This window comes from Tachyglossus aculeatus, chromosome 3 (assembly GCF_015852505.1).
Source record: "Tachyglossus aculeatus isolate mTacAcu1 chromosome 3, mTacAcu1.pri, whole genome shotgun sequence".
NCBI lineage: Eukaryota > Metazoa > Chordata > Mammalia > Monotremata > Tachyglossidae > Tachyglossus > Tachyglossus aculeatus.
The window spans coordinates 142160-165757 of NC_052068.1; the positions used below are offsets into that span (position 1 = coordinate 142160).

Consider the following 23598-nt stretch of genomic DNA (forward strand, 5'->3'; position numbering starts at 1 on the left):
TCTCGCGCCATTTAAGGACCGCTACAGCCTCACACGGACAGGATCATCATCATCGTCATCATCATCATCAATCGTATTTATTGAGCGCTTACTGTGTGCAGAGCACTGTACTAAGCACTTGGGAAGTACAAATTGGCAACATATAGAGACAGTCCCTACCCAACAGTGGGCTCACAGTCTAAAAGGGGGAGACAGAGAACAAAACCAAACATACCAACAAAATAAAATAAATAGGATCGGCACCGAGATTCACACCAAGAAACCCTAGCTGCCAGTGTAGACATGGGGCCACAACTGTGACTGCCAACACAAATTCCGTGAGCACACGCTCATCCAAAATGGTTTGGTCTGGTGACAATGCCTAACTGCATTAAGCATTACAGTGTCCGGCCCATCCTGCTGCAATCAGCAGGAGACAAGGGTTTTCTACCCCGGAATGTAGGAAACAGTCTCTTGACCGTGAGCTCCTTATCAGTCAACAGTATTTATTGAGTGTTTACTGTGTGCACAGCACTGTATTAAGCACCATACTAAGCCCCCTTATAGTCAGGGAATGTATCTGCCAACTCTGTTTTATTGTATTCTCCCAAACTCTTAGTACAATGCTCTCTGCAGACAGTAAGCACTCAATAAATGTGTTTGATTGATTGAATGAAATACTGTTCAACAATCCCCTTCAAAACACACCCATTTGGGGCCTGATAACCTTTGCTGTGCATGTATGTCCCTCGTTTCTCCGGAGATCCTGAGACACTTGCATATTGCAGACCTGCTGTCGATCCAGGGGAAAGAGCACAGCCCTGGAAATTCCAGTCCTGGTTCTGCCTACCAGGGCTAAGGTCTCAAGTGCAAAGGTGATGCCCGGGGAGAAAGAATAGAATGAGGAGGCAGCAAAGAAGCAGCGTGGCTCAGTGGAAAGAGCCTGGGCTTTGGAGTCAGAGGTGAGGGGTTCAAATCCCGGCTCCACCGATTGTCAGCTGTGTGACTTTGGGCAAGTCACTTCACTTCTCTGGGCCTCCGTTTCCTCATCTGTAAAATGGGGATGAAGACTGTGAGCCCCCCGTGGGACAACCTGATCACCCTGTAACCTCCCCAGCGCTTAGAACAGTGCTTTGCACACAGTAAGCGCTTAATAAATGCCATCCAGGGAGGCAAGATGTTATTCAGGGAAGGCTTCCTGGAGGAGATGTGATTTTAGTAGGGCTTTGAAGGGGGGGTGAATGACGGTCTGTTGGATATAAAGAGGGGAGGGCGTAAACAAGGGGTCAGTGGCAAGAGATGAGATCGAGGTACAGTAAGTTGGTTGGTTTTAGGAGAGCCAAGTGTGCAGTCTGGATGGTAGTGGGAAAGGAGCAAGGAAAGGTAGGAGAAAGCTAATTGAAAGCCTTCAAGCCATTGGTGAGGAGTTTCTGTCTGAAGCTGAGGTGGATGGGCAACCGTTGGATAAAAAAGCAGGGAGACATGCACAGAATGATTCTTTAGGAAAATGATCTGGTAGCAGAGTGACGTAAGGAATGGAATGGAGAGAGAAAGGAGGTAAGGAGGCCAGCAAAGAGGTTGCTGCAACAGTCGAAGAGGGATAGGATAATTGTGGGGATCAGCATAGTAGCAGTTTGGATGGAGAGAAAAGGGTGGATTTTATTGATGTGAAGGTAGAACCAACAGGATTTGGTGACGGATTGAATGAGTGAGAGAGAGAGAGAGAGAGAGAGAGAGAGACTTGTGAGAGGACTTGTGAGATAGGGAGGATGGTGGCGGTTGTCAATAGCATACTACACATTGGGGAGAGTTCAAAAGAAAGTGCAGGCTTTCCGGCCACAGGACCCTTTTGCTCTAAAGGAGGAGACAGACGTAAACATATTTACAAATACCTTCAACAGAACAAGCGATTGTCTGATCACCTTGTAACCTCCCCAGCACTTAGAACAGTGCTTTGCACATAGTAAGCTTAATAAATGCCATTATTATTATTATTATTATTATTATTATTATTATTATGTACATTCAATTAAACTGCATTCCCACATGCTTAAGGAGTGAATAAATACCAAAGAGCTAGAGGTGGCTCATGGGTCAACACCAGATAAGAGAAACGACTGTGAAGACTCTGTCCCCTGGATCCTAATCTCCCATGGACCCCTAGCAGCAGCACCCCTCCCTCCACATAGCTAGAGTGAGGTTCCACAAGGGCTGGATGGCACACCCCAGGAGGTAGCCGTTCGAACTCATGGCTAACGGATGTGTTCTGCTTCCGGAATTTAGCACAAAGCTTCATTCCTTGTCAACGCATCAAGTACCGCAAACAAAATTTCCAGATTACATCGCAACAAACCTAGGAGAAACTGACCCCAAGACTGATAGCCATCAGGGTACAACAACAAGACTAAACTCCCGCCTCTGGACTTGGCCCCTCATTGTACTCATAACTCATAGAAGAGACCCAAGCCCAAGGTGGCCTGCTGGGTCCGCTGCCCCCAGGCCAACAAGGTGCCAGCTAACTTCTCCTTCCAATCTGAGAGAGTGAAGTAAATCTGGGAAAGAACAATAATATGATCCTATTTTGGGGGGCGGGGGGGGAGGGCAAAGGATGAAAATGGATGACAGCAGGATAAAGAAGCAGCTGCTGTGTGGTGAGCTGATATGGGGAAACCAAAATCAAGGAAGGCAGAGGAAACATTTTAAGGACATGGTAAAACAAAACAATGTTGCATTCCAGCTGACAACTTGAACAATTAATAATGACAAGCTCTTACTACGTGCCAGGCACTGTACCGAGCACTGGGGTGGATACAAGCAATTCAGGTTGGACACAGTCCCTATCCCAAGTGGGACTCACAGTTTCAATTCCCATTTTACAGATGAGGTAACAGATCCAGAGGACAGAGTCATTTCTCTTATCTGGTGTTCACCCATGAGCCACCTCTAGCTCTTTGGTATTTATTCACTCCTTAAGCATGTGGGAATGCGGTTTAATTGAATGTACATTCAATGTACATTCAATCGCTTGTTCTGATGAAGGTATTTGTAAATATGTTCACGTCTGTCTGTAACAGACATAGTCTCTGCCCACAGTGAACTTACAGTCTAGCCAGGGAGAGAGACATTAAATAAATATATAAAATTACAGATATGTACATAAGTGTGTGGGGGATGAATAAAGAAAGCAAGTCAAGGCAGCACAGAAGGGAGTGGAAGAAGAAGAAGAAGAAAAGAGAGCTTAGACAAGGAAGGCCTTTTGGCCAGGACCCTTAATGACAGAGGGGACTCTGTCCACAGCCCCTATAAGATCCCTGCAAAGGAGACCAGGACTCCCACAAGATCCCTGCAAAGGAGACAAGGCCCCAGCCCCACCTCCACATGGAATTGCAGGAGGCAACTTGTGGACTGGTAGGGGGAGTCTCCTCCCCATGGACTGGCTGCATGGTTCACCGCTGATCAGACATTAGTTAGTGCTCTGCACATAGTAAGCGCTCAATAAATATGATCGAATGAATGAATGAATGTGATAGGGTACCACCATTCAAAATGCAAATTTTGTTTCACAGTAGTGTCTTTCACCCTTCAGGTCTGGGCCACAAACATCTCCCTCGCCACCGCGCCACGACTGTTGCCCATTTAAGTGGATTCAGATGCCAAACTCAGAAATTTCACCCTGCGAGTGTTTTCCTGCGTTCCTCTATGACCCCTGAGCACTCGGCCTCTCAGCCATTACACAAAGAGCTCCTTTTTGGGCACTCGGACGGGTCTCGGAGGCTGGCCTGCCAGCAGCCAAACACCTCCTTCCACTGCCCTCGAGGGTAGGGATGGTCCCGGCTGCAGAGGACGGGAAAGACGGGCGCTTCGGTGGAAGGTGACAGCATTCAGGACATCAGCAAGGAAGATTGTTTCAAACGGTGTTGCTGGCATCACCGATGGAAACAGCCCCAACTATCTGTCCGGGTATAAAGATGCCTTCCCTTCAGAACTTCAGAACCTCCCCAAGATCATTTTCCTGGCAGCGCCAGCGGGCTCAACAGACCAAATGCATGCCCAAGGCGGAACTCCTCTGTCCTGAGCACACATGCAGCTCGTTCACAGTACCTGTGGCCAGGGCCCCTCTAGACTGTAAGCTTGTTGTGGGCAGGGATCGCATCTTCCAACGCTGTTAGATTGTTCTCTCCCAAGCACTAAGTACCGCTATTATTATGGTATTTGTTAAGTGCTTATTATGTGCCAGGCACTGTACTAAGCACTGGGGTGGATACAAGCAAACCGGGTTGGACACAGTCTCAATCCCTTTTTACAGATGAGGGAAATGAGGCACAGAGAAGTTAAGTGACTTGCCCAAGGTCATGCAGCAGACAAGTGGCAGAGCTGGGATTAGAACCCATGACCTTCTGAATCCCAGGCCCATGCTCTATCATTCATTCATTCAATCGTATTTATTGAGCGCTTACTGTGTGCACAGCACTGTATTCAGTGCTTGGGAAGTACAAGTTGGCAACATATACAGACGGTCTCCAATAATAATAATAATAATAATAATAATAATAATAATGGCATTTGTTAAGCGCTTACTGTGTGCAAAGCGCTGGGGGGGATACAAGGTGATCAGGTTGTCCCACGTGGGGCTCACAGTCATCATCCCCATTTTCCAGATGAGGTCACTGAGGCTCAGAAAAGTTAATAATAATAATGGCATTTATTAAGCGCTTACTATGTGCAAAGCACTGTTCTAAGCGCTGGGGGGTTACAAGGTGATCAGGTTGCCCTCCGCGGGGCTCACAGTCTTCATCCCCATTTTACAGATGGAACTGAGGCCCAGAGAAGTGAAGTGACTTGCCCAAAGTCACACAGCTGACAAGTGGTGGAGTCGGGATTTGAACGCCTGACCTCTGACTCCAAAGCCCAGGCTCTTGCCACTGAACCACACTGCTTCTCTATACTGTACTATACTCTACTGTAATATACGACATACTATCCCATTCCCAAGCGCTTAGCACAGTGCTCTACACACTGTAAGCGCTCAATAAAAAATACGATTGAATGAATGAATGAATGAGTTAAGTGACTTGCCCAAGGTCACACAGCCAGGTCAAGGTCACACAGCCAAGGTCTACCCAACAGCGGGCTCCACTAGGCCACGCCGCTATAATGAGATGCAGCATGACCTAGTGGATAGAGCTCGGGCTTGGGAATCAGAAGGTCCTGGGTTCTAATCCTGAATCCGCTGCTTATCTGCTGTGTGATCTTGGGAAAGTCAGTCAACTTCTCTGTGCCTCAGTTCCTTCATCTGTAAAATGGGGATTAAGACCGTGAGTCCCATGTGGGACGGGACAGTGTCCAACCTGATTAGTTCATATCTACCCCAGCGCTTACAACAGTGCCTGGCACATAAGTAAGTGCTGAGGAGAAGCAGCATGGCCTAATGGACAGAGCATGGGTCTGCGAGTCAGAACGATCTGGGTTCTAGTCCCAGCTCTGTCACTTGTCTGCTGGGTGACTTTGGGCAAGTCACTTTAATTCTCTGTGCCTCAGTTTCCTCAATCGTAAACTGGGGATTAAGATTGTGAGCCCTAGGTGTGACATGGACTGTATGTCCAACCTGATTAGCTTGTATCTACCCCAGCACTTAGTACAGTGCCTGACACATTATAAGCACTGAACAAATACCATTTTTAAAAGTACCACCAAAAAACGCTCGATATATACCACTGATTGATTGATTGATTGTGGCTGCTTTGGAACTTGGTCTGGCCATCCAGATCTTCCTGCTGACAGCTGCCTTCCCGGTGGGTCTTTCTGCATACTTGTCACCTACCTCCCCCACTGCCACATGGTTAGAGACACAAGACCTGGGGCAATCCCGCCCGCCCGACTGGCAGACTGCCATGAGCCCCATTCCTAATCACCCCTTGAAGGCTGCTTGAAGTGTCCTGCTGTCATCTAGTATCCTCACACAAAACCACTAGCTCCAGGCACCCCAGTCTTTTCAATCTCCTTCAACTCCCATGTTCAAATGCCAACAGTTCTGACAGCACATGACATCTCCCAGATCAGGCCCTTCCCTCCTCTCCACCCTGTTACAAACTCTGGCCCTACCTGAGGTAGGTTACTGTATCAGCCTCTTTGCTGGTCTTCCTGCCTCCACCCTCTCCCCTCTCTAGTTTGTACTACATGCTGAAGTATAGATCATCTCCTTAAAGCATCACTTGGCACCGTGAAGCAGTGTGGCTTAGTGGGAAGAATGTAAGCCTGAGAGTCAGAGGTTCTGGGTTTTAATCCTCTCTCCACCACTTGTCTGCTGTGTGGCCTTTGGAAAAGACATTTGACTTCTCTGTGCCTCAGTTTCCCCTTCTGTAAAATGGAGATTCAATACCTTTTCTTCCTCCCCCTTAGATGGAGAGCGCCATATGGGACAGGGATTGTTTCCCATCTGGCTGCACCAAATCTACCCCAGCACTTAGTATAGTGCTTGATACAAAGTAAGCACTTTACCAATCATTATTATTATCATTATTATTACTACACATCCCTCCTTTCCTCAGAACCCTCCACTGATTTCCTGTCCCTCTATATCAACCCCAAATTCCTCACAATCGGCTCCCTGGTTCTCCACCAACTCAGCCCTGCTGACCCATCTGTTCTCTTCTGTTCTTCCCCAGTCAGCTGTATTCGTTTCTCCCAAGCCAACCTTCTAGCTGTACTTCATTCTCGACTCTCCCACCTCCGCCCCCTCGTTCACCCACTTCCCCAGGCTGGAACTCCCTCACTCCCACCCCACCTCCGACAGGCCACAGCTCTCCCCACATTTATATCCCTCCTAAATCCCCACCTCCTCCAACAAGCCTTCCCCCTTCAATTCCCAGGATTCCACCCAAGTCACATGAACCCATCAGCCATCTCTAGCACTTGTGAATTTACTTATCCCTATCATCTGTACTTATCATTATATGTTTATTCCATTATTTATTGTGATTACTTGTAATCATTTTAACTTCAGTCTCCCCAGTTAGAGTGTGAGCTCCCTGTGAGCAGGGAATGTATCTCTCCTAAGGGTTTGACTTTCCGAACTGCTTAGTACAATGCACTGCCCCAAATGGGAGCACTGCAAGTACCGTCACTGCAGCTGCAATGAGCTAAGCGTGAAGGCTGTTCTTCTGTTTCTAGGCATAGATGAAACTAGGCCGGGAATGCAAAGTGGCATCACCTTGGAAATGTGATAAACATATTTTAAGGTAGTAAAACTTTCCCACGAGCTATTTAGCACCTCTAAGCTCCAGCCTATTGCATCCACAAAGCAGGGATCAGAATGATTACATTTGGACAATCGGGTCACCTGCTTAGACAGGGGGCTGGTGTTTCCAGAGACCAGAGAGACAGCAGCACGACTGAAAGAACTCAGCTGCCAAGCCCAGGCCAGGGTGGGCAGTTTGAATGACTGAACAGTCTGCATGGCTGGAGAGTCTGCTTCGTTGGATGGTCTGAGTAGCTGGGCGGTCTGAGCAGCTGGGCGGTCTCAGCCACTGGTCAGTCTGTGCATCCGGATGGCCTGAGCCACTGGGCAGTCTGAGCAGCTGAATGATCTGAGCCATTGGATGGCCTGTGCCAATGGATGGTCTGAGTGTCTGTGTGGCTGGATGGTCTAAGCAGGTGGATGGGTCTGAGCCACTGAGCAGTCTGAGCCATCGAACGGTCTGAGCAGACTGGACAACCTGTGTGGCAGGATGGTCTGAGCTGTTGCATGGTCTGAGTGGATGGACAGTCTAAGCAGATGTACAGTCTGAGCCGCTGGACAGTCCGAGTGGCTGGACAATCCATGTGGCTGGACGGTCTGTACCACTGAGTGGTCTATGGGGGTGTACCATCTGAGCTATTGAACGGTCTGAGTGGCCGGATGGTCTGAGTCACTGGACGGTCTGAGCAGCTAGAAGTCTGAGCCACTGGGCGGTTTGAATAGCTGGATAGTCTGCACCACTGGATGGTCTGAGCCACTGGATGGTCTATGGGGTTGGACTGTCTGAGTCTGCTGGACAGTCTGCAGGGCTGGACGGCGTGAGCCACTGAGTGGCTGGAGGGGCTGAGCAGATGGATGGGCTGAGCCGCTGAACTGGCATACCTTGACCTCTGACCTGACTTTGACCTGGTTCTCCTTCAGCAAAGCATGGGCTCTGTCACCAGTGGCTGTGGGGGTTAAAATCATGGGTCATTCTCCAGCAGGCCATAGGGGGTCTGCAGGTAGGCTTACCATGAGACCCCAGAGGGAAGAAGCCAGCCCAACCTCTGCCCCCTCTGCCTAACCTCGCTCCTCTTCCCAACTACACCCAGCCCACACTCTTCTCTAACACCAACCTACTCACTGTACTTGGACCTCATCTGTCTCACCGCCCACTCGCCCACGTCCTCCTGTCCTCCTGTCCTCCTCATTCATATCTGACAGACCATCATTCTCCCCTTCTTCAAAGTCTTCCTGAAATCACATCTCCTCTAAGAGGCCTTCCCTAACTCCTAGCTTCCCACCATACTCACCTTTCCTTCTTCATGGCCTCTGCTACCCCATGAGCACTTTGAAACTCAACCCAGCCCCAGCATACAGATTCTGACACCCTGTCATTTCCCCTATCTGTAACGCGTGTTAACACTGGTTTCCCAACTGTAAAATGCTGAAGATTGTAAGCATCTTATGGGCTGGGATTGTGTCTACCAACTCTATTGGAAGACCATACCCTCACACTTCACTGTTATATCACCAACCTAGTCACTGTACCTCCTTCTCCTGTGTCTCACTACTGACCCCTCACCCTAGAACTCCCTCCCTCTTCGTATCCAACAGAACACCACTCTCCCCACCATCGAACCTCTACTAAAAGCCCTTCTACACCTCCTCCAAAAGCCCTTCCATTCATTCATTCAATCGTATTTATTGAGCACTTACTGTGTGCAGAGCACTATCCTAAGAGCTTGGGAAGGCCCTGTGTGCAGAGCACTGTCCTAAGAGCTTGGGAAGTACAATTTGGCAACATATAGAGACAAGCCCTACCCAACAATGGGCTCACACTCTAGAAGGGGCTCAAAGTCTAGAAGTCCCTAAGCTCTCATTTCCCCTATTTTCCCTCCCTTCCACATCTCCTATGCACTTGGATCTGCACCATTTAAGCACTTGATGTTCAGCCTATTTCCGGCTTCCAAGCACATAATAATATAATAATAATAATAATAATAATACTTGTTAAGCACTTCCTGTGTGTCAAGCACTGTTCTCAGCACTGGGGTAGATACAAGTTAATGAGGTTGGACACAGACCCTGTTCCACTTGAGGCTCACACTCTTAATCCTCATTTCACAGATGAGGTAATTGAGGCTCAAAAAAGTTAAATGACTTGCCGGAGGTAAATGCAGCAGACATGTGGCAGAGCCGGGATTAGAACTCAGGTCCATCTGATTCTCAGGTCCATGTACTATCCACTATGCTCCACTGCTTCTTCTCACCATGATGCTTCTACACTTATATACATAGCCCTGTACTCTCCCGTTTCCCCTATCGGCCATGTATTTTAATTCCTGTCTCCCCCTCTAGTCTCCCCTCCCCTCTAGGGAACATGCCTACCAACTCTTGTGTTCTCCCAAGCGCTTAGTACAGTGCTCTGCACACAGCAAACGCTCAAAAAATACCATTGTTGCATTAACTTTACTGCAGTCTCCCAAAACCATTTAAAGATTGACTGACCTGATTTTGCACTATGCACCCAAACAAGGGATCGGACCTGCGTACTGCATGAGTCAGTTGTGTGACTTTGGGCAAGTCACTTCACTTTTCTGGGCCTCAGTTACCTCATCTGTAAAATGGGGATGAAGATTGTGAGTCCCCCGTGGGACAGCCTGATCACCTTGTAACCTCCCCAGCGCTTAGAACAGTGCTTTGCACAAAGTAAGCGGTTAATAAATGCCATCATAATTAGTATTTTTATGACTGGCGCTCCCCGACCCCCCACCCTCCCATCATCCCCACTCTTCAGTGGGTAGGCTTGCCCTGGCTTGGGTTGGCAGGCAGACGGTGGCGATGAGGGCGACAATAAGAAGGCATCAGTGCCTCTCCTCCCTCCTTCTCTTTGTCCCTCCCTCCCTAACCCTCCTCTCTTCCGCTTCCCAAGGTTAAGGCCAATTCCTGAACTACAGGTCGCTTTTCCATCATCCCTCCACCCCAACCTCTCAGGGCTGAAGGCAACCCGACTGCCACATCCCGTCCCAGTTCCCCTCCTCCCTAACATAGAAGCAGCATTCATTCGTTCATTCAATCGTATTTACTGAGTGCTTACTGTGTGCAGAGCACTGTACTAAGCGCTTGGGAAGTACAAGTTGGCAACATATAGAGATGGTCCCTGCCCAACAACGGTCTCACAGTCTAGAAGGGGGAGGCAAACAACAAAATAAAACATGTGGACAGGTGTCAAGTCATCAGAATAAACAGAAGTAAAGCTAGATGCACATCGTTAACAAAATAAATAGAACAGTAAATTTGTACAAGTAAAATAAATAGAGTAATAAACCTGTACAAACATATATACAGGTGCAGTGGGGAGGGGAAGGAGGTAGGGCGGGGGGGTTGGGGAGGAGGAGAGGAAAAAGAGGGCTCAGTCTGGGAAGGCCTCCTGGAGGAGGTGAGCTCTCAGTAGGGCTTTGAAGGGAGGAAGAGCGCTAGCTTGGCGGATGTAGGGAAAGAGGGCATTCCAGGCCAGGGGGAGGACGTGGGCCGGGGGTCAATCAATCAATCAATCAATCAATCAATCAATCGTATTTATTGAGCGCTTACTGTGTGCACAGCACTGTACTAAGCGCTTGGGAAGTACAAGTTGGCAACATATAGAGACAGTCCCTACCCAACAGTGGGCTCACAGTCTAGAAGGGGGAGACAGAGAACAAAACCAAACATACTAACAAAATAAAATAAATAGAATAGATATGTACAAGTAAAATAAATAGAGAGTAATAAATATGTACAAACAGGTGCTGTGGGGAAGGGAAGGAGGTAAGATGGGGAGGAACGAGAGGGGGACGAGGGGGAGAAGAAGGCAGGGGCTGAGTGTGGGAAGGCCTCCTGGAGGAGGTGAGCTCTCAGTAGGGCCTTGAAGGGAGGAAGAGAGCTAGCTTGGAGGATGGGCAGAGGGAGGGCATTCCAGGCCCGGGGGATGACGTGGGCCGGGATAGACGGCGGGACAGGCAAGAACGAGGTACGAGGTACGGTGAGGAGATTAGCAGCAGAGGAGCGGAGGGTGCGGGCTGGGCTGGAGAAGGAGAGAAGGGAGGTGAGGAAGGAGGGGGCGCGGGGATGGACAGCCTGGAAGCCGAGAGTGAGGAGTTTTTGCTTGATGTGTTGATGGAATAGTGGATACAGCACGGGCTTGGGAGTCAGAAGATCAGGTGTTCTAATCCCGGCTCTGCCACCTGTCTGCTGTGTGACCTTCGGCAAGTCGCTTAACTTTTCTTTGCCTCAATTACCTCATCTGTAAAATGGGGATTGGGACTGTGTACCCCAGGTGGGACAGGGACTGTGTCCAACCTGATTTGCTTGTATCCACCTCAGCGCTTAGTACAGTGCCTGGCACAAAGTAAGTGCTTAACAAATGTCATAATTATTATTACCGGGGTCCGGGAGAGGGCTGCGTGACTCCTCCCTCCGCACTGGGGGGCCAGGAGCTATAAGCGCCCTTCCTCCCTCCCTCCCCAGGATCCGCCCGCCATTCATTCAATCGAATTTATTGGGCGCTTACTGTGTGCTGTGCACTGTACTATGCGCTTGGAAAGTATTAGCACCCGAAGCCGGGGTAGAGCCACAAGCCCCCTCCCATCCATCCATCCATCTCCTGCCTCTCTCCCCAGGCTCAGGGAAGACCGCGCCTACTGTGGGCGTGGGGGCCCAGGGAAGAGCCTCATCCCGACACATTCCCATCCCCTCCCCCCACAGAACGTGTCCTGCTAGCCCCCCATCATCATTATCATCGATCGTATTTATTGAGCACTTACTGTGTGCAGAGCACTGTACTAAGCGCTTGGGAGTACAAGTTGGCAACATATAGAGACAGTCCCTACCCATGACTCCCACAGACCGTGATGAGCCAGCCGGGCAGCCGGTTGGCCGGCTGCTAGGCCTCTACACCTCCCTCTCCAGAAGGCCTTCCCAGACTGAGCCCCCCCTTTTTTCTCCCCTCCTCATTCATTCAATCGTATTTATTGAGCACTTACTGTGTGCAGAGCATTGTACTAAGCACTTGGGAAGTACAAGTGGGCAACATATAGAGACGGTCCCTACCCAACAGCGGGCTCACAATCTAGAAGGGGAAGACAGACAACAAAACATATAAACCAAATAAAATAAATAGAATGAATATGTACAAGTAAAATCAATAGAGTAATAAATACGTACAAACATATATACATATATACAGGTGCTGTGGGGAGGGGAAGGAGGTAAGGCGGGGGAGAGGAAGGAGGGGGCTCAGTCTGGGAAGGCCTCCTGGAGGAGGTGAGCTCTCAGTAGGGCTTTGAAGGGAGGAAGAGAGCTAGCTTGGTGAATGTGCAGAGGGAGGGCATTCTGGACCAGGGGGAGGACGTGGGCCGGGGGTTGACAGTGGGACGACGATGATGGTGATGATGATGATTTGTTAAGTGCTAATAATGTGCCAAGCACTGTTCTAAGTCCTGGGGTGGATATAAGGTAATCAGGTTGTCCACGTGGGGCTCACAGTCTTCATCCCCACTTTACAGATGAGGGAACTGAGACCCAGAGAAGTTCATTCATTCATTCATTTATTCAATCGTATTTATTGAGCGCTTACTGTGTGCAGAGCGTTGTACTAAGCGCTTGGGAAGTCCAAGTTGGCAACATCTAGAGACGGTCCCTACCTAATAGTGGGCTCACAGTCTAGAAGTGAAGTGACTCGCCAAAGTCACACAGCAGACCGGTGGCGAAGCCGGGATTAGAACCCATGACCTCTGACTCCCAAGGCCGGGCTCTCGCCACTCGGCCCCGCCGCTTCCCGGGGCGAACCGGGCCCGCCGCCCTGACTGCGGATTTCCCGGTCGGAGGGCGGGAGGGGACACGGGGACACGGGGACACACACAGGCGCCCCGCTCTTCGGACACACACGCGGACACACACACACACGCGGACGGACACACACACACACACACACACACACACACACACACACAGAGCCCCCGCTCAGCGGATTTCCCGTCCTGATGGCCCGTTCCGCGGGTTTTCCGGGAGGAAAACTCTTTGGGCCCCGGCAACTTGTCCGAGGGGTCAGGTTTCGCCCCCGCCGGCCGTTGGGGTGCGGTCAGCCCCCACGGGCCCCACGGGCCCCCCTGCCCCCCGCCCCCCTCCCTCCGGCGGGCTGACCCACCCCGGCCTACAACCTAGCCATCCGTCCGTCCGTCCATCCATCCATCCATCCATCCATCCATCCATCCATCCATCCATCCATCGTATTTACTGAGCAGAGCGGAGCGGAGCACCCCGCATTCCTGCCCCTCCTCCACCAGCTGATCAACACTCCCCCCCCCCTTCCATCCCTGGGCTCCATCCCCCACACTCCTGCCCCTCTGCCCTCAGTATGCACATAAACACACACACACACGCACCCATACACACACACGCACCCATACACACACACGAACCCATACACACGCACCCCTATACACACACGCACCCCTACACACACACGTACCCATACACACACACATACACACACGCACCCATACACACAGGCACACACACGCACCCATACACACACGTATATACACACACACGCACCCATACACACACACACACGCACCCATACACACACGTATATACACACACACACACAACTCCCATTCCCGGGCTCTGTCACCAGCGTGTACACACACACACACACACACACACACACACACTCACTCACACTCACTCTCACACACACACACACACACACACACCTTCCAATCCCGGGTTCCGACCCCAGCGTGTGTACACACGTACACACAGACACACACAGAGTCCATCTGTACACACAAACACACACTCACTCACACACACACACACACACCTCTTCCAATCCCGGGTTCCGACCCCAGCGTGCGTACGCACATACACACACACACACACACACACACACACACACACACACACACACAGAGTCCATCCCCGGACTCCAGCCCCCACACTCCTGCCCCTCCGCCCCGAGCATGTGCGCAAGCACACACAGACACACACACACAAACACACACGTACACACCTTCCAGCCCCGGACTCCAGCCCCCACACTCCTGCCCGCCGCCCCACAAATGCACCCAGGCACACGCATACACACACACACACACACACACACAGACACACCTTCCATCCCCGGAGGGTCCCCGGCCATCCCGAGCAGGCGCGCACGCACACGCACACAATCACACACAGACAATGGACACACAACGTCCCCCAGACGGCCGGAGATGGCCTCTCCCGGCCCCGGGTCCGGCTCGCATCTCTCCCTCCCGAGCCTCCGCGCCCCCCAACCCTCGGCCCCCGGCGCCCCCAGACCCCCAACCCCTTCCCCTCCGGAGCCCCCACTCACACAAGTCTCTCCCGCCGCCTCCTTCTCTCCTGCTCTCCTGCTCCTGCTCCTGCTCCTTCTCCTTCTCCTGCTCCTGCTCCTGCTCCTGCTCCTGCTCTCCTGCTCCTGCTCCTTCTCCTTCTCCTGCTCCTGCTCCTGCTCCTTCTCCTTCTCCTGCTCCTTCTCCTGCTCCTGCTCCTTCTCCTTCTCCTTCTCCTGCTCCTTCTCCTTCTCCTGCTCTCCTCCTTCTCCTGCTCCTTCTCCTTCTCCTGCTCCTGCTCCTTCTCCTTCTCCTGCTCCTTCTCCTTCTCCTGCTCTCCTTCTCCTGCTCCTGCTCCTTCTCCTTCTCCTGCTCCTGCTCCTGCTCCTTCTCCTTCTCCTGCTCCTTCTCCTGCTCCTGCTCCTTCTCCTTCTCCTTCTCCTGCTCCTTCTCCTGCTCTCCTCCTTCTCCTGCTCCTTCTCCTTCTCCTGCTCCTGCTCCTTCTCCTTCTCCTGCTCCTTCTGCTCTCCTTCTCCTTCTCCTGCTCCTTCTCCTTCTCCTGCTCCTGCTCCTTCTCCTTCTCCTGCTCTTCCCGGTCCTCCTGCTCTTCCCGATCCTCCCGCTCCGCCGGCGCCACCGCCTTCTTTCTTCTCTCGCCCCGCCCCCAGCCCAGCCCAGCCCAGCCGGGCGGAGCGCACCGCACAGGAGGAGCGCAGTGCAGTGCAGTGCAGTGCCGTGCCGTGCCGTGCCGTGCCGTGCCGTGCCTCCGCCGTGCCTCCGCCGCCACTGGCCAGGACCGAGTCCCGGGGCGAGCGCGGCCGGTCCGGGGGCGGGGCCCCGCAGGAGGAGGAAGCCCGGGGAAGCCCTTCTAGACTGGGAGCCCGCTTCTCAGAATAATAATATGATAATAATGGCATTTATTATTGGCTCCGCCAATTGTCAGCTGTGTGACTTTGGGCAAGTCACTTCACTTCTCTGGGCCTCTGTTACCTCATCTGTAAAATGGGGATTAAGACTGTGAGCCCCCGTGGGACAACCTCATCACCGTGTAACGTCCCCAGCGCTTAGAACAGTGCTTTGCACATAGTAAGCGCTTAATAAATGCCATAATTATTAATAATATTATTGTTAGAGAGGCAGCGTGGCTCGCTGGAAAGAGCCCGGGCTTTGGAGTCGGAGGTCATGGGTTCAAATCCCGGCTCCTCCAACTGTCAGCTGGGTGACTTTGGGAAAGTCACTTCACTTCTCTGCGCCTCAGTGACCTCATCTGGAAAATGGGGATGAGGACTGTGAGCCCCCCGTGGGACAACCTGATCACCTTGTGACCTCCCCAGCGCTTAGAACGGTGCTTTGCACATAGTAAGCGCTTAATAAATGTCATTATTTTTATTAATAATAATAATTAATAATAATAATAATAATGATAGCATTTATCATTACAAGCCGGCTTGTCACCTCCCCAGCGCTTAGAACGGTGCTTTGCACATAGTAAGCGCTTAATAAATGCTATTATTATTATTATTATTATATTAATTATTATTATTATTAATAAAAATAATGATAGCATTTATTAAGCGCTTACTATGTGCAAAGCACCGTTCTGAGCGCTGGGGAGGTGACAAGCCGACTTGGACTTCCCAAGCGCTAGTACACGGTAAGCGCTCAATAAATACGATCGAATGAATGAACCAGGTTGTCCCACGGGGGGCTCACAGTCTTCACCCCCATTTTACAGACGAGGTAACTGAGGCACAGAGAAGCTAAGTGACTTGCCCAAAGTCCCACAGCTGACAATTGGTGAAGTCGGGATTTGAACCCATGACCTCTGACTCCAAAGCCCGGGCTCTTTCCACTGAGCCACGCTTCTAGACTGTGAGCCCGCTGTTGGGTAGGGACCGTCTCTATATGTTGCCAGCTTGTACTTCCCAAGCGCTTAGTACAGTGCACTGCACACAGTCAGCGCTCAATAAATACCATTGAATGAATGAATGAAAGGGAAGGGGGCGAGGGGCACTTGGGAGCCGCCTTGGCTGGGAAAACTCGCCCGCGCTCTGAGGGTGGGGTCCGGGGCCGTGCGGAGGCCTCCTCCCCCTCCTCCTCCTTCTCTCCCCCCTCTTTTCTTCCTTCTCCTCTCCTCCTCTTCCTTTTTCATTCATTCATTCATTCATTCATTCATTCATTCAATCGTATTTATTGAGCGCTTACTGTGTGCGGAACACTGTACTAAGCGCTTGGGAAGTACAATCCCACGGCGAATAGAGACAATTCCTGCCCAACAACGTGCTCACAGTCCGGGGGTGGGGGGGGGGGACAAACAACAAAAGCAGCGTGGCTCAGTGGAAAGAGTATGGGCTTTGGAATTAGGGGTCATGGGTTCAAATCCCGGCTCCGCCAATTGTCATTTGTGTGACTTGGGGCAAGTAACTTCACTTCCCTGGGCCTCAGTTACCTCATCTGTAAAATGGGGATGAAGACTGTGAGCCCCACGTGGGACAACCTGATCACTTTGTAACCTCCCCAGTGCTTAGAACTGGGCTTTGCACATAGCAAGTGCTTAATAAATGCCATTATTATTATTATTATTAATAAAACAAGACAAGTAGACAGGCATCAATAGCGTCAATATCCTCCTTTCCCTCTTTAATCAATAGTATTTACTGAGCACTTACTATATGCAGAGCACTGTACTCAGTACTTGGAAGAGTATAGTACAACAGAATTGGGAGTCACATTCCCTGCCAACAAGGAGCTTACAAGTTAGAGAGGAAGAGACATGTTAACATACATGAATGATGACGATGGCATTTGTTAAGCACTCACTATGTGCCAAGCACTGTTCTAAGCGCTGGGGAGATACAAGGTAATAAGGTTGTTCCACGTGGGGCTCACAGTCTTAATCCCCATTTTACAGATGAGGGAACTGAGCCACAGAGAAGTTGATTGACTTGCCCAAAATCACACAGCTGACAAGTGGAGGAGCCGGGATTAGGATAATCCCAGAATAAATTATGGATAGGTACAAAGGTGAAGTGGGACTGAGGATGGGGTGAATATCAAGTGCTTGAAGGGTATAGATCGAAGTCCATAAGTGATAAAGAAGGGAGAGGGAGTAGGGGAAAAGAGGTCTTAGAGGAAGGCTTCTTAAAGGAAATGTGATTTTAATAAAGCAGCATTGCCAAGATCCTCCCTTTCCTCTCCATCCAAACCACTACCCTGCTCATTCAAGCTCTCATCCTATCCCGTCTGGATTACTGTATCAGCCTCCTCTCCGTTCTCCCATCGTTCTGTCTCTCCCCACTTCAATCCATACTTCACACCGCTGCCCGGATCGTCTTTGTGCAGAAACGCTCTGGGCATGTTACTCCCCTCCTCAAAAATCTCCAGTGGCTACCAATCAACCTACGAATCAGGCAAAAACTCCTCACCCTGGGCTTCAAGGCTGTCCATCACCTCGCCCCGTCCTACCTCACCTCCCTTCTCTCCTTCTCCAGCCCAGCCCACACCCTCTGCTCCTCTGCTGCTAATCTCTTCACCATGCCTTGTTCTTGCCTGTCCCGCCATCGACCCCCGGCCCACGTCCTCCCCCTGGCCCGGAATGCCCTCCCTCTGCACATCCGCCAAGCTGGCTCTTTTCCTCCCTTCAAAGCCCTACTGAGAGCTCACCTTCTCCAGGAGGCCTTCCCACACTGAGCCCCCTCCTTCCTCTTCCTCTCCTCCCCCTCCCCATCCCCACCACCTTACCCCCTTCCCCTCCCCACGGCACCTGTATATATGTATATATATTTGTATGTATTTATTACTCTATTTTACTTGTACATATTTATTCTATTTATTTTATTTTGTTAATATGTTTTGTTTTGTTCTCTGTCTCCCCCTTCTAGACTGTGAGCCCACTGTTGGGTAGGGACCATCTCTATATGTTGCCAACTTGTACTTCCCAAGCGCTTAGTACAGTGCTCTGCTCACAGTAAGCACTCAATAAATACGATTGAATGAATGAATAAAGGCTTTGGAAGGTGGGGACAGTGGTGGTCTGGTGTATATGGAGGGGGAGGGAGTTCCAGGCCAGAAGGAGGACATGGGTAAGGGGTTTATGCCAAGATTGAGGCACAGTGAGCAAGATGACCCTAGGGGAGTTAAGTGTGAGGGCCAGACTACAGTAAGAGATCAGCAAGCTAAATTAGGAGGGGGAGAGCTAATTGAGCGCTCTAAAGCCATGATAAGAAGATTCTTTTTTTTCCTGTTTTTTTTTAATACTAATTGTAATGTGCTTATTACATGCCAGGCACTGTATGATGCACTGGGATAAACCCAAGCTAATCAGGTTGGACATAGTCCATATCCCATATGGGTTCAGAATCTTAATCTCTATTTTATAAGTGAGGTAACTGAGTCACAGAGAGCTAAGTGACGTACCCGAAGTCATACGGCAGACAAGTGGCAGAATTGGGATTAGAACCCAGGTCCCCTAACTCCCAGGCCTTTGCTCGTTCCACTAGGCTAGGCTGCTTCCTCAACACCTCTACTGTTAGATGCAGAGGTGGACAGGCAATCACTGGAGTTTCTTGAGTGGGGAAACATGGACTCAAAATTTTTTTAGGAAAAGGATCTGGGCAGCAGAGTGAAGTATGGATTAAAGCGGGGAGAGACAGAAGTCAGGGAGGTCAATGAGGAGGGATAGAATAAGTGCTTGGATCATGATAGCAGGGCAATACTGCGTAAACAGAACATTCCCCACAGATGCCCAGCTGGCCCCTTCGATGATGATGATAATGGTATTTGTTAAGTGCTTACTATGTGTCAAGCACTGTTCTAAGCGCTGGGGTAGAAACAAGCTAATCAGGTTGGAAACAGTCCCTGATCTACATGGGACTCACAGTCCCCATTTTACAGATGGGGTATCTGAGGCACAGAGAAGTGAAAAGACTTGCCCAACATCACACAGCAGACAAATGGCAGAGCTGGGATTATTCATTCATTCAGTCGTATTTATTGAGCGCTTACTGTTTGCAGAGCACTGTACTAAGCGCTTGGGAAGTACAAGTTGGCAACATATAGAGACGGTCCCTACCCAACAACGGGCTCACAGTCTAGGGGGGGAACCCAGGTACTAATTGAACCTTATTAAAGCTACATCTCCCCCACAAAGCCCTACCTGACAAAGCCCTCATCTACTCTTCTTCCACTCCCTTCTGTGTTATCCTGATTTGCTCCCTTTTTTCATTCTCCCTCCCAACTCCCCAGCACATATGTATATAGCTATAATTTATTTATTTATTTATATACATTAATGTCTGTCTCCCCCTCTAGACTGTGAGTTCATTGTGGGCAGGGGATGTGTCTGCTGTACTCTCCCTAGTGCTTAGTACAGTGCTGTGCACACAGTAAGCACTGAGTAAATGCAACTGAATGAATGAATGAATCCAGGTACTTCTGATTACCAGGCCCGTGCTCTACCCACTAGGCCATGATGCCTCCCTGGGCCTTTCCAACCACGCCTCCCCAAGCCTCCACTCCTGACGTGTCCTCTCCGTGCCAGGCCAGGATGGGAAGCTATAGTTGGGACTGGACTCTTTTTGACCTGGGTGGCAGCGCCCTGAGGCCTCCACCCACTCAAAAGAATTGTGGGAGTCTGACTGGGTTGTCTAGGTTGTTTTTGTATTTATATTATTTCCTCTTCCTTTTTGGTTCTTCCCCAAACCCATCCAAATCTTATTCTTAGACTGTGAAACCCTGGAGGCCAGGAAGCATATCTAATTCTCAGATGTGTATTTTTTCCCCATGCTCAGAATAATAATGGTGGTATTTGTTAAGCACTTACTTTGTGCCAGACACTGTATTAAACTGTGAGGTGGACACAAGCAAATCGAGTTGGACACAGTCCCTGTCCCACATGGGGCTCACAGTCTAACTGAGGCCCAGAGAAGCGAAGTGACTTGCCCAAGATCACACAGCAGACATGTGGCAGAGCCAGGTTTAGAACCTAGGGCCTTCTGACACCCAGGCCCGTGTTCTGTCCACTAAGTCATGCTGCATAATAATAATAATGATGGTGTTTGTTAAGTGCTTACTATGTGCAAAGCACTGTTCTAAGCACTGGGCAGGTTACAAGGTGATCAGATTGTCCCATGGGGGCTCACAGTCTTAATCGCCATTTTACAGATGAGGTAACTGAGGCGCAGAGCAGTTAAGTGACTTGCTGAAAGTCACACAGCTGACATTTGGCGGAGCCGGGATTTGAACCCATGACCTCTGACACCAAAGCCAAAGGTAAAAAGCCAAAGCTCTTTCCACTGAGCCATGCTGCATCTTATAACATATAATAAAACAAGGACAGTGATTAAAAAACAATAAGAGCTCCTGAAGCTTCAAGTAAAGGACCAGTTTTTAGGTAAAGCAGCTTGGTCTGCTCCAAGCCCTTGGACAGTCAGGACTCCCAAATGGCATTGGGAGGAGGAGCAGATTCTTGGGCTTCTTTGGCCTCAGCGGGCCATGATGCTAAATGTGCATGGTGCTAGTAGGCCCGGTACAGAACACGGATTAGAACCCAGGAGTCAGAAAGGCCAGTGTTCTAACCCTGGCTCTACCACTCATCTACTGTGTGACCTTGGGCAAGTCACTAAACTTCTCTGGGCCTCAGTTACTTCACCAAGAAAATGGGGATTAAGACTGCAATCCCCATATGGGAAAGGGACTGTGTCCAAACTGGTTAGCTTGTATCTACTCCAGTGCTTAGTTCAGTGCCTGGCACGTAACATTTAACAAACATCATTTAAAAAAAATACTGATGCTGTTGAATAAACTAGAGTATTGAGAAAGTATTTTTAATTATTTTCTTTGATGAGGCTGAATACATAGAAGCAGTGAAGCTACTAGATGAAGAGCTAGAACTAAAGGCTTTGAAATGTTGAATTAATCATCCATAGTCTGTAGTGGTTCAGTGCTAAACTTACTGTTGTGGAGGGCACAGTCTAGAATAGAATTCAGTGTCGGAAGAACTGTTTATTTCAAATTTGGAGGAACTGAATTCTTTTGGTCTTAGTAGTGCTGCATCCTGCTTGCTACCAGCCAGTATACAAATGAATTAAATTCATATTTTCAGGGGAGGTTGGTTTGATATTTGATTGTTGCTCTCAATTGTGTTCCACCATTTGATACTGTATTCAGAGGAATTAAAGAAGCTAGAGTTAAAGTTAGAGAAGCAACATGGTCTACTGGATAGAATACAGTCCTGGGAGTCAGAAGGACCTGTGTTCTAATCCCAGCCCTGCCATTCTTCTGCTGCATCAACTTGGGGTAGTCACTTCACTTCTCTGTGCCTCAGTTACCTCACCTTCTTCCCTAACGGTTGCTACACAGCCTGGCACATTGTAAGCACTTCCCAAATGGCACAAATATTATTATTACTATTATTACTAAGCATTTGAAAGGATACAATAAAATAGAGTTAGCAGACATGTTCCCAGCTCAAAATGAGCTTACAGTCAAGAGGGGGAGACAGATATGAATATTAATAAATATGTAATTTATAATATATAATTTAAAGATTTATATAACATGGAAACCAATTATTTTTTCAGAAAGACTGGCAGATAAACTGATGTAGTGGTCTTCAAGGCATCAGACAGATTCATGAAAACACAGTCCTGCAAAATCCTACCCAGAAAATGAAAATATATACAATATATATTGTATATATGTTTGTACATATTTATTACTCTATTTATTTTACTTGTACATATCTATTCTATTTATTTTATTTTGTTAGTATGTTTGGTTTTGTTCTCTGTCTCCCCCTTTTAGACTGTGAGCCCACTGTTGGGTAGGGACTGTCTCTATATGTTGCCAATTTGTACTTCCCAAGCGCTTAGTACAGTGCTCTGCACATGGTAAGCGCTCAATAAATACGATTGATTGATTGAAAAGCAGATTTCAGTTGCCTGTGGTGGCATCCTTTCCTGGCTCTCCAAGCAACCGATAAAGATTGTCTCTGATGTTGGACAAGTGGTCCTGAGTGCCAGGCACTGTGCTGAGCACTGGGAAGAGGCAAGGATACTGACATCTCTGGGGCCTCGCCATTCTGTAAGCTGCCCTCGAGTGGGCTACATGGAGTGCCTTTGTAAGGATCAAGGGAGTCATTTCCTGTATTTCACAAAAGCAGGAAATCAAAAACAAAATAAAGAACAGAAGCAACAAGGGAAAAAACAACAAAGAGCTGTTCTCTGCACCACTAGAAAGACCCGAGATGCAGGCCAGGACAGAGATTTGTCTGACTAAAAACACTCTTCCAACAGTCACTGGTCCAGTGTTTGTGGGCAGGGAGTGTGTCTATCAACTCTGTTGTGTTGTACAATCCCAAGCACTTAGTACAGTGCTCTGCACATGTAAGCACCCAATAATAATAATAATAGTGTTATGCTTAGAACAGTGCTTTGCACATAGTAAGCACTAAATGCCATCATTATTATTATTTAATAATGATAATAATTTAATATTAACATTAAATATTAAATAATAATGTTTGATAATGTTGCTATTTCTTAAGTGCTTCGAAGCACTGTTCTAAGTGCTGGGGTAGATACAAGGCAATGGGGCTCATGATCTTAATCCCCATTTTACAGATGAGGTAACAGGCACAGAGAAGGTAAGTGACTTGCCCAAAGTCACACAGCTGACAAGTGGCGGAGCCAGAATTAGAACCCACGACCTCTGACTCCCAAGCCACTAAACCACTAACTTTCCACTAAGCCACACCGCTTCTCCAGTAAATACCACTGATTGAATCCCATCTCCTCCAACAGGGAGCTCCCCAAATCAATCAATCAATCAATCAATGGTATTTATTGAGCGCTTACTATGTGCAGAGCACTGTACTAAGTGCTTGGGAAGTACAAATTGGCAACACATAGAGACAGTCCCTACCCAACAGTGGGCTCACAGTCTAAAAGGGGGAGACAGAGAACAGAACCAAACACACCAACAAAATAAAATAAATAGGATAGAAATGTACAAGTAAAATAAATAAATAAATAAATAAATAGAGTAATAAATATGTACAAC

The 23598-nt window shown here is 49.1% G+C and overlaps 1 protein-coding gene across 1 annotated transcript in view; it reads right to left on the reverse strand.

Moving 5' to 3' along the window:
* Window positions 1–14625, reverse strand: part of CHST15 (carbohydrate sulfotransferase 15) — an 86276-nt gene extending 71651 nt beyond the window's left edge. Inside the window, exon 1 of the mRNA XM_038743828.1 lies at window positions 14580–14625. The gene's annotated coding sequence lies outside the window, so the exon portion shown is untranslated. The remainder of the gene's footprint in view (window positions 1–14579) is intronic.
* Between the last annotated feature and the right edge of the window lie 8973 nt (window positions 14626–23598).